Raw genomic sequence first — 12,074 nt, 5'->3', positions numbered from 1 at the left:
TAAATGGACACCTAATGGCACTCTAGATCCCAATATTATCAGGGATCTTTTCAACTATTGTGAGCATCCAGGAAAATGGAAGGAGATATCATATGTTCAGACTTTCTCCTCTGTAAATTCTAAGCCCTCTCTCTGCAACTCTTGCTCTCCCACATAAGTCCTCTTACCTCTCTCCTCTCCTACGCCTGCTTTCAAAGGGACAGAAGATCCTACCCAGGACTCTCTAACCCAGCAGATGAGCCCCTGCCATACCACAATTCTCTTTTTGATGAAGCTGATGCAGCTACTGTCCCCTCGGCCCCTCTGCTCTTCTATCCTCTTCCACACGCTCACAGGCTGCTGCTGCCCAACCTGTCCATATGATCTTGTCTAACATCCTCCTGCCTGAGGAGCGCAGGCGAGTTGGGGAGCAAGCTAGAAATCGTGTTGATGAGCTACATCAGACCTCCCCTGCCCATCCGACTGGCACTGAAGCAGTCCCTGATTGGGACCCCAATTGGGATTGATAATTCCCCAGAAGGAGTAACTAGTAGAAACCACTTCATTACGTGCCTCATGGCAGGACTGAGCAAGGCAGCCCATAAGGCTATCAGTTATGAAAAGCTCCAGGAAATCATCCAAGATAAGAATGAAAACCCTTCAGCATTTTCAGACTGCCTGACCAAGGCTTTATTAATCTGGACCCTGAGATTCCAGATGGGAGACAACTACTAATGACCCACTTCTTCTCCCAGAGTTTCCCTGATATTAAGGCCAAACTAAGGTGCCTCAAGAGGTGGCCCCTAACTTCCCAAGCTGAGGTTCTGGGAGTGGCCTTTAAGGTATGTAACGGGAGAGACAAGAAGAGCCAGAAGCAGAAATATCAGTAGCTTGCTTGAGCAGCATCTGTCCCTGGTTCCACTGGCCCACGGAAGGGTCCCTCAGGACCACCTGGACCCTGTGTTAAATGTGGTCAGATGGGTCACTGGGCTCATACATGTCCCAAGCCTCGCAAGCCTCTGGGCCCTTGTCCTAAATGCCATCAGGAGGGACTCTGGGCTGTTGACTGTCCCTGAGCCCATACTGGCCCCCAGCCATCTGCCCCTGCTGGTTCCCCTTTCCAACTCTTAGGACTGGCTGCAGAGGACTGAGGAAGCCCAGGTCCCCAGCACCTGACTACTACTCTTTGTGGGAACCCAGGGTCACTCTGCATATTTCAGGTAGGCTGGTCTCCTTCCTCCTAGACACTGGGGCTACATATTCAGTACACATGGAGTTCTGGGGGCCTACTACTCGCTCTATGATCTCTATTGTCAGGGTAGAGGGTAAACCTTAAAAACCCTAGACACCCAGCCTTGTTTGCGATTTTAGTGTCTAATTTTTACCCACTCCTTTTTGCTCATTCCACAGTGCCCTGTTCCCCTTATGGGAAGGGACATTCTCACAAAGTTGGGGGCTATGTTTTCCTTCTCCCCACATACATGCTTCCATCCAGACTCACCTGCTACTCCCCTGATCCTCACCCTTACCTTAGATCATCCCCTATTCCATCTGCCATTGCCTTCCCATTACCCCCTTCCAAGGTGGACCCTACTGTCTGGGATGTTTCAAGTCCTTCTGTCGCTTCACACCACAAGCTCATTCACATCCATCTCAAAACCCCCCTCTATTTTCTGGCCAAATCACAATACCCACTCTCTCTCCTAGGCTTACAATCTATCATTCTAAGACTTCTTGTGAAAGAGTTCTCTTAGACCTACTCATTCCCCTTATGACACCCCCATCTTGGCAGTAAAAAAGCCCAATGGTTTCAACTGCTTGGTCCAAGCCCTCTGTTCCACCAACTCCTCGGTCATCCCAGTCCATCCCATGGTAATCCATCCTTAGGCCCTTCTCTCCACCATTCCTTCTGGGACCTCTTACTTCTCAGGGCTAGATCTGAAAGATGCCTTCTTCTATATTTCCCTCCATTCTGACTCTCAAGACATTTTTGCCTTTACATGGGCAGACCCTGAGTCATACAACTCTACTCAGCTGACATGGACCGTTCTCCCCCAAGGGTTCTGAGAACAGGCTTTGGCTAAGGACCTAGCATCCCTACATCTCACTCAGTCTATGGTGAAAATGGTTTTCTATGCCCTTTTATACAGTGACACCCACAGGCCCTCTCAAATTGCATTTCTCCAAGACCGAAACCCCCGATCTTTCTTTGGTCTCTGAGATCCACGAGGACACTGCAGAACCACAAGTACCATCCTTTCCTTTTTCATTTTTGTCCTCCTCCCTCATTTTGCACTCACCTCCCAGAGTTGCTATTACCAGGAATTACAGCAACTTGCTCAAACCATACTAATCATACAATCCCAGCTTGATTTTTTTTAGCTGCTGTGGTTCTGCAGAATCGAAGGGGCCTGGATCTTCTTATGGCCAAAAAAGTCTGTGCCTACAGAAGGAATGCTATTTTTATGTCAATCAATCTGGTATAGTAAAGAACAAGATAAAACAACTCCAACAGGAACTTGAACATCAAAAACAACAGCTCTCCTCTGCTAAAGGATGGCAGCTAAGTAACCTTCTTCTCCAGTGGCCACGTCCTTTCCTGAGCCGTCTCCTGATCGTAGGCCTTCTGTTAATGCTTGCCCCTGTGTCACTAAACTCTCTAACCAAACTATAAACCAGATTTGTTACAGGAATACCAATCCCTCTCCAAAATTGGGCTGCCAGGGACAGCGTTCCACCTCCACTCAACCGTCATCATTCCTGTGCCCCTAATGAGGGACTCAAACACCACCCATTCCCAGCAGGAAGCAGTTACAAAAGATTGACTTATGTCCCCGTTCCCTAGGGAGCCCAATTAAAAAAAAAAATGGAGGAATATAAGGTCTTTACTTATCCATCTTGAGTGACAGCTGCCATTTTAAGGAAAAAGTTTCACTTTCCTGCCCAAGGACATTTGTTTCTAAGAAAGGCTCACCACTCCCTCGTACCAACCCAACCCCTAACCGCCCCATTAGGATCTGCCTGGTTCTGATTCCTGAGTCTTCCCCATAAAAGTCCCATAACCCAAGCCTATTTGGCTTCTTTCTCCTATAGACAGATGGCCCTTATTTGTGGGCTCTGACAGATGAACTCTCATGGGTATCTCTGCCTGGTCTCTATCTTTCATTTCTCAATTACCCATCTCTGGTTCTTCCCTTCCCCTTTCAGTAGGGGACTCTCCCTAAGGGACAAGGGATATGCCCTCCCCAAGCCTAATGGATTCTCCTCTTTTTGCTTATGCTCCAGACCTCTGAGTCATGGCTACTGTTTGCTTAACCACAGCAATGTCCTAAGGTGGTCGCTGTGACAGCTGTTGGGCAATAGCGGAAGGTCTCCTGGTTGACACTGGCCTGCAAGCTTCGCTCCTCTTGGTGCAGGGCTGAGTTGGCAAAGAGAAGAGAAGGTGGAAGTTCTGTGTGTCCAAGGCTTTGTCTGCATCCTTGCACATCTGCCCACGTCAGCACCCTAACATTAACTTAGAGTGATTGACCATGGAGCACACACTCCCCCATGTCGGCTTTGGAGGCTGAATTCAGTCTCTTTTACTTCTTATTTATGGAAGAAATATTTCTTCAGAGCCCCTGGGTGAGAAAAAGAGAAAACCAATCAAGGAAGCAGAGGGCAACACCAGGCAGTTATGGGCTCCTGAAAACCAGAGGAGCATGGAATTTTAAAAGGAGGAAGTGGTCAGCAGGGGTTGTGCAGACTGAAGTATCCTCAGTGGCTCATGGAGCAAGATACTGGCCTTCCCAGAAGAGGTTCCAGGGCAATGGCTGATGGTGAGACGAGGTTGCTGTGGGAAAGAGGCCCTGGGAGTGCTGGGCAGACATGACTCTTGAGGGCTTTTTATATTGATTTTTTTGGAAAGACACTGAAGTTCTGCAGTGGGGAGTGAGAATAAGGTAGAAGGTTGAAAAGTGGGAGAGATTTGACTTTGTTCAAAAGAAGCGGAGATCCCAGAGTTTGGGGCACTGACTGTATAAAGCTTTCCTTATAACACTAACCTTTGCATGAGACTCAGCTTGTACAACAAGTGTATTTCAGTAACAAAATGTCTGGCTTCAGGTTTAGCAATAGGGCAATTTTTAGACAGCTAATCAATACGACTGTTCCACCCCCCTCCTCTGCTAATTATGTCATTATCCACAGAGCTATTCCAAGAACAGCCAGGCTGAGCTCTCTTCTCCTCACCTTAGCTAGGAGACTTCTACTCCCTAAGTAGACTTATCTTGCTCCCTAAATTTTAATTTATTAACCGTTTCACCTGAAAGCAATCACCCTTGCAGTCAATTCCCCAAATAAAACATCTGCCTTTTCAATTCAGACAGCTATAAGTGAAGAATACACCAGGGGAGCAGAATTATGTTCTTTTACAAAGTAGAGATGTTTACAAAGATGGGATTCTGACACCAGCCGTCTGTTCTGCCTGGTGAACAGGCTGGTGTCAGGCTGAGAGACATGAGGACCCTCAACCTCCCTTCCTCCTGTTGTCCTTCGAAGATCCTGCCTCGCTCCCACTCGTTAATCCTGCCTCTTGTATTAACTGACCTTTCACAGAAGCAGCTTGAGACCCTGCAAGCTCTGAGGTCATTTAATTCTCAGGGTGCTCTGTTTTTTCTGTAGCATCTATTTATGTGACATTTGTGACTTTAAATATGCTTTGGAATCATTTCTCTCCTGAGGCCTTTGCGTGCCATCCTGCCAGTCTATTAAGATGCTGCAGAGTGTGATGATATCCTGCGAACACTGTTACAAACCTTGTTCAAAGTACAGAAGTCTGAGGGCAAAAGGTGGGTGAACACTTTAAAGCCAGTAATATTCTCATCTTTACTAAGAAGAAGGCATGAGGCAGACACCGAAGAAAATGTACTATCAATGCACTCAGTTTTGTTTTTTTTTTTTTTCCTGAATATTTGAGCCCTTCAGAGGCTTGGGTTTTGGCCATTGCTAGAAAACAAAGCTGGTGGAGACCTAGAGACCTTGAAAAATAGAAACAATGTAGGGTCCCCTAGGTCCTGCCTGTTTACACATCTCTCCTGCTTACTGGAGCACAGCCAATCGCTTTGTACTGCTGGATGCGATTATCCCCGTCTCCCCAGGAAGGTAAGAGCACAGACCTGGGACCTGGGCCTTCTGAGCACATTATTGTTACTCCTCCACATGCATATCTGCGCTTCTCTTGCCAGAGATGGAGCTTCTGAAAGATTGTCCTTTTTTCTGTGCAGGAAAAAGAAAAAAAAATTACTGTAATGATACCCACTCCAGCAGCCCACGCAGTCAAAGAAGAATAGAAAATTCTGTGAAGCAGAGGGTGTTGCAGGGAGCAGTGTGGTAAAAAGAGTAGAAAAATGTATGTGCCAAAAGGGTCTAGATGAAGCTCCCTGATCCTTTCACATTAAGTTATGATGCTTTTATAAGTCGCCAAGGGACATAGGAGGGTAGAACTCCACAGACTCACAGGGTTCCTTGCAAGGAATCAAGGCATTGGTCTGGGAGCAATATTCTACTTATCTCACTCCAGAGCAAAATCAAACAAGTATGCTTACATGTTCATCACGTGAAGCATATGTATCACATGAAACTGTGTCCGTCAGCTTTGCATCACTACAATGGGAAACCTTGAGCAGGAACCTATAAATGGAAAGATCTATTTAGTTCACAGTTTTGGAGATTCAAAGGCATGGAACTTGTGGCCTCAGTTCTGGTGAGGGCAGCAGATGGTGGGCCATCAATGTGGGAGGTTGTATAGGAGTAGAATAGTCATATTCTTGGAACAGAAACCAGATCCTGTAATTCCCTTCAGGTCACATCTTCATTGATCTGATGACTTCCCATGAAGACCTGCCATTTTTCTTTTCTTTGTTTCTTCTTCTTCTTCTTCTTTTTTTTTTTTTTTTTTTAAAAATTGAGTGCTAGCAATCAAAACCCAGCCTTGGTGCAAACTAGGCAAGCATTCCACCACAGAGATACATACTGAGCTTCCTGGCATCTTCAGAGTCCACCACACTTTTCAATACCATCGTCTTGGATAATAACCCTCTACATATGGACATTTAAAAAATTTTTTTTAGTTGTAAATGGACACAATGCTTTATATTTTATTTATTTATTTATTTATTTATTTATTTATTTATTTATTTATTTATTTATTTATTTATTTATACGTGGTGCTGAGGATCGAACCTAGTGCCTCACACAAGCTAGTCAAGCACTCCACCACTGACCTACTACCCCAACCCCTTATGTACAGACATTTTGGTGACATTCAAATGACACACCAAACCAGAGAAGAAACAAAATGACGGGTCGTAGGCGTCATAAGAAAAACATGGGGAGAAAGTAAAGGAGTCAGAGTGTTGATTCTCTCTGGAACTGATGGGCAGGGCAATAGAGGCTGTTGAAACCACCATTCCTTCCGTGGAAGGCAGGTTTTATGACTGCAACTTTCAAGTGTTTTACAACTTATTTATGTATGATAAACTTTAGTTAAAAAGGTTTTAAAAGTTTCATAACATTTAAAGTCTGTGAAAGATGGTGTTTAGGTGTTGTTTTAGATAGAAAAAAGAGAAGCTGAAGTCAAATAATTTGAAACAAGGGCCCTTATCTCCTTCCATCAAATTTAGAAAACTCCACGGAGAGGATGTCTAAGTTGTGGTAAACGACAGAACACAGTCAATTCCAGTCTTGTTTGTTATCTACGCCTCAAATTGATTAGTCAGGGAGTAGGCAATTTGTTTGGTGTCCTGGGTCACAAACAGTCTGGGTCCTTCAAGCGTTCTCAGCAGCACAGAGCAGGCGATCTCTAAAGCACGACTGAGTAAACCAAGTGTTTCGATCCAAGTGATTTCTTCATAGTTTCCTTTTAATTGAAGATAATTTTCATTTTAAGTGGAGACTTTTGCTTTTGATTTCATATTTCCTCTCTCAAAGAGGGGGATTATGTATTTGATTTCCACAGTAATGGCTCCTTGTGCGTCACATCTTCTTCAAAGCTCAAGGGCCGCTTCTTCAAGTGACAGCTTTAGAATGCAGCCCTAGCCCTTCAATTACCTTCCATTGCCACTCGTGCATTAAGAAACAGTCATTCAAATGAAATATCCATTTGGAACGAGGAATTGGTTCACCTCTTGGAAGAAATTTTGCAATGCAAACTCAAAGCAAGTTACAGGTGGAGTGTGTGGGGATTTGTGAATAGCTTTCCAGAAAAGGGTTAATTATTTCCCGCTGCAAATTCGCTTTTAACTTCAAGGAAGTTGAATTCCTTCTGTTGCAGCCCTGTGCTCACCCCAACCTGTCATTTCTAGCACTGAGGAAAATTGCATGTTTAGCTCTCTTCCCCGCACTAGATTCTGCATTTCGTGAAGGCAAAAGATGTTTTCTTTTCCGTCTTCTTTATTTGATTATTCTCAAGGTCTAACAAGGTATCCAGCACATTTAAAAGTACTCAACAAATATTTTAGAATCATATCAGTGCAAAAAATTTTCCAAAACTGTGTATGTGTGTGTGTACTATATTTTTCTCAAAAAGTATTAGACTTGAAAATTTAAAATCTGTCTCATGTAGCTCCTTTACTGCCCTCGTTATTTCCAACACTTCCACCCCATCTGGTTTATTTCTGTTAGCTCTATTGACTGCCCCACCCCCATCTCATGGATCATATTGTTTGACTTCTTTGCTTGCTTGTAATTCTTGATTATCTGTAGACACTGCAACCTAGTTTGGATTGTATCCTTTTCTTTTAAAGAGTTGAGTTCTGGCAGGCAACTCATTTATCACAGACCAGCTCATTTCTTTCAGTGCTGCTTGTTCAACTTTATTGAGATGAATCCAGGAAACTTTGTTCTAAGACTAGAATAGCTCTGCTTCTAAGAAGAGGCCTCTGAAGGGTCTCACCTGGGTCGTTATGCCTGGTCAGACCTCCTTTCCAGCATGGTGCAGACTCTTGGAGTCCCCACTCACTTCTGTTCCACTCCCTGCTGGCCTGTGTGAAATCTCACCCTGTGTGCTTCTGTTTGTCTCTCATCTCAGCCTTGTGCTGCTCTTGTCCAGCTCTTGACAAGAGTCGTTCCACATGGTTGTCTTTGTATTTTCCTAGGGCTGGTTCAGAAGCCCCTGTATGGCAATGGAATCAATGCTCATGTTCCGGTTTAAGAGTGTCATAAGTATCTCAGAAACCTCCACAGAGTTCACAGGTACATTTCTAAATCAATTACCAGGATGGGGAAATGAAATGATTATTAGAACAATCTGACCTGCCTGTTAAGCGGAGATCAAGTTGCCAAGCCACACATTTCCCACAGGGGAGATGTGGAATAAATGGCAGGAAGTGAACTACAAAATCAGTCGAGTTCCTCAATATTGATTTTCTATTTTAGCCTGGATTAGCAATTGCTCATGATGCAAACACACACTCACAGTCTGTTCTCGCAATCTCTCTCTCTCTCTCTCTCTCTCTCTCTCTCTCTCTCTCTCTCTCTCACACACACACACACACACACACACACACTCATATGCACATCATAAATGGAAAAATGTTTTCTTAACTCGATGATTTCACACCATTTGATTAACCTGTGGCATGGCTTGGATATGTGGTATCCCCCAAATGCTCATATGTGAGACAAGGTAAGAATGTTTCAGAGGTGGAGAGATTAGATTATGAGAGCTGTAACCTAATCAGTGGATGCAATCACTGAGAGGGGTGGTAACTGTAGGCACGGACGTAGGGTGTGGCTGAAGGAAGTAAGTCATTGGGTGCATGACTTTGGGTTTATATTTTGTCCCTGGTGAGCAGAGCTCTCTCTGCTTCCTGTTGCCATGTCCTGAGTTACTTTCCTCTGCCATCCTCTGCCATCATGATGTTCTGCCTTATTTTAGGCCCAGGGCAATGGAGTGACCATCTATGGACCGAGATCTCTGGAACCATGAGCCAAAATAAACTTTTCCTCCTGTGTTCTTCTTGTCAGGTCTTTTGGTCACAGAGATGCAGAAGCTAACTTCCCCTGAATGTCTGTTAAAATTTTCTTTCTTTAAAATCGGTTTAGATTATGTCTCCCCAAGGAAGTGTCCTGATTAGCCATCAAAAATGTAAATAAAGTGCCTCTGATGCCGTGGGCTGTACTGGAAGGAACATGGGATTTAGGATTTAGCCATAAATGGCCTGGGTTTGAGACCAGGTCCTACCATTTTCTCACTCAGGATTTTATTGTTCTCATTTATAAAATAGGTGATGTATTTCTGACCTATTTCCTTTTAAGATTTAAATTAGGCAATATTAAACATGCAATTTGCAACATATTCATCTGTACTAAAATGAAAATTGCTATGTAAATATTCTTAAGGATTTTTTTCTCTCATATAAATATTGTGAATAGCCAACTATTATTCAAGCTCCTTCTGGAGAAAGTTCAGTCTCTGCTCTTTCTTTCTGGAGACACTTGAGCATGTAGTATTTTAGAGTAGGCAGCTCATAAGCACAATAAACTCACTCACGGAAAATGTCTAATGAAACTTCTTTGATATTCTTGTTATTCATGGGGCAAGCAAGACATGGGAAGAGAGAAAATTTGAATAGTTTTTAAAGTGAGATTTGTCTCTTGGTTTTTGGATTTTGATCCAGTTCTGTTACAGAGCCATGAAATTTGGCAAATAATGGAGTTTATTAATTCAAGAATACATAACATTTTTACAGCAGCAACAGCTTTTTAATGGTCTCATACTGTATTGTGTTGTGTGTGTGTGTGTGTGTGTGAGAGAGAGAGAGAGAAGGAACAATAGATCCAGGCAAACCAGAGAATCAATATTGAGGAACTAAATTGGTTTTGCATTTGATGTCCACCTCTTTTTTCTTATCTAATGCACTCAATCTGACCAGCTTACTTTCATATTTTGTACCCCACCTTAGCCAGCAGCTCTTCTTCTTTTGTTTAATTGTTGTTGTTGGTCTGAATTAAATTAAGGACAATGTTATTACCAAGTTGTGTGAAAATCTTCCAGTAATCTAATTGTAACTGGCATTACATATACTACTTTAGCTGATCTGAGTAATTTTAATAAAATATTAATGCCGCTATTTATCAACTTACAAAGGTCATTGTAAACAATGTTGTCCTTTTCAGATGCAGACTTAATGCCATCAGGGTTGATTCCTTGCATCTGTTGAGCTCCATGAGTCTGGATGGACTCCAGGTGACATTGGTGGGCCAGGGTGGGGTCCTACTTCTTTGGTTGAAAGTATGACTTAAAGATAGTTGTGACCAGGGTGTGCGTGGTGGAGCACCCGGCTGGGATGTCCTAATAGCTCTGATCCTTACAGTAACAGGTGGTGAGTCCTCAGAACAGCCCATCCTTTCTAGTCTACTCCCACAGTGCCTCTCAGGTGGAGTGGGAGAAACAGGATTTAGGAGGAGGTATAATAACCTAGAGGCTGATTCCTATTGACCCTGTAGGTCAAGATCACCTCACCTTGCAGGGCCTATTCTCGGTACCTCTCATCCTCATGCAGCATCTCCGAGGCTGTAGAACTGGGATCACAAAGACTGCGGCTCCTCCTGTCACTATCCTGCCGTGGCATACGGGTGAAGGCTATAGACATAACCAGCAGGTAGACCTGGACCATCTGCCTCTGCGGTCACATTCCAAACCTTTCTGGCTGTGTGGCCTTGGCCTGAGCGCCAAGTTCCTGACTTGTAACATACATATAGTATTCATGCCTACTGCAGAGTGTCCGTCTAAGATTTGATGAGTCTGTGCACACAAAATGCTTAAAGCAGAACCTGTCCCACTCAATGCACTGAATGAATCCTAGCTAGGGTCTAGCTTGGCCTGTTGTTCTTGTTATCGCTGCTGCTTCTGTCTCACAGGTGGAAGTAAGCATATGAAAACCAAGCTCAGCAGACCTTTTGGGAATCAGAAAAGCATGGTGTTGAACTGTGGGATCACACCTATGTGTGTATGGACATTGACATAGATGCAGATGAGACACGGTTACAGACTTTAGCATTAGTGAGGCCAGATATATGCTGTGTCAATTGCAGCTGTTTGAACACCAACTGTATACAAAGTGAATGTCCTTCTGGTTTCAGCTATTTTAATGAGAACACAAGATTCTCTTCTTTCTGGAAAGTTTGTTCAAAAATTTCTGTGTCCACGGTGTGAAGCATCTGGTCTAGAAACAGATTTTCAAAAATGAACTTGAGTTTGAGTTTATTTATAATTTACCTTTGACTAATTCATTTCCTACCCAAAGGCAGAATACTGGAGGCAGGCAGATGTTTGAAGGAGGAGGTCTAAACAATAAACAATGTTTGCTCGAACATTAAAATTTAATACCAAAGTGGCTCCTATCAGTGAACAAGGTGGTTCCCTCAAGCCTGCCTCATTTTATGGTCTAATTATTTCACTACTCTGACTTTCAGTTTCCTTATCTCAACATAGGGTTAATATAGCCACATGTTATATGTTAGTATCCACATCCTGATCACCAGAAACTGTGACCATGGTCCTGCCCAGAGACTCCAAAAAATAATGCAGCTCTGTTGACACTTTGATTCAGCTGCAGACCTCAGTATATATCAAAGAGTAAATTTGTAAAGTTCTAAGTCACAAAGTTTGTGATAATTCAATGAGTTTGTGATAAATTCAAGGGAAAACAATATACATTTCAGCTTGAAGTCTGTAAAAAAAAAAGGGTTAGATATATAGATGTTGAACAAATGCATTATCATGTTTCACATGTTCTTCAGAACCTGATCATGGGAGTTTTCTGACCTTCCATAGACATCTTTTATAAAAGTAGTAATGATTTTAAAACCTTCATAGTATTTTACAGTGTGTAAAGTTTCTTCATGGGTGTTTTGTATTGGAAAGTCCCAAGGGAATCAGTGTAGATTACAACTATAAAAGTAGATTTTTAAACTTCAAAGTAGAATTCAAATAAAATTGCACATGAAGGAAGCTTCTCTCATAGTCACAAATAGATGCCGGAATAAGAAATTAGTAGCTGTGTTCTCAATTCAAAAACTTTTCAGCTATATTTTGTTGCAATCTTTGTATT

Source organism: Ictidomys tridecemlineatus, chromosome 13, assembly GCF_052094955.1.
Source record: "Ictidomys tridecemlineatus isolate mIctTri1 chromosome 13, mIctTri1.hap1, whole genome shotgun sequence".
Classification (NCBI taxonomy): domain Eukaryota; kingdom Metazoa; phylum Chordata; class Mammalia; order Rodentia; family Sciuridae; genus Ictidomys; species Ictidomys tridecemlineatus.
Note: the sequence above shows the minus strand (reverse complement) of the source record.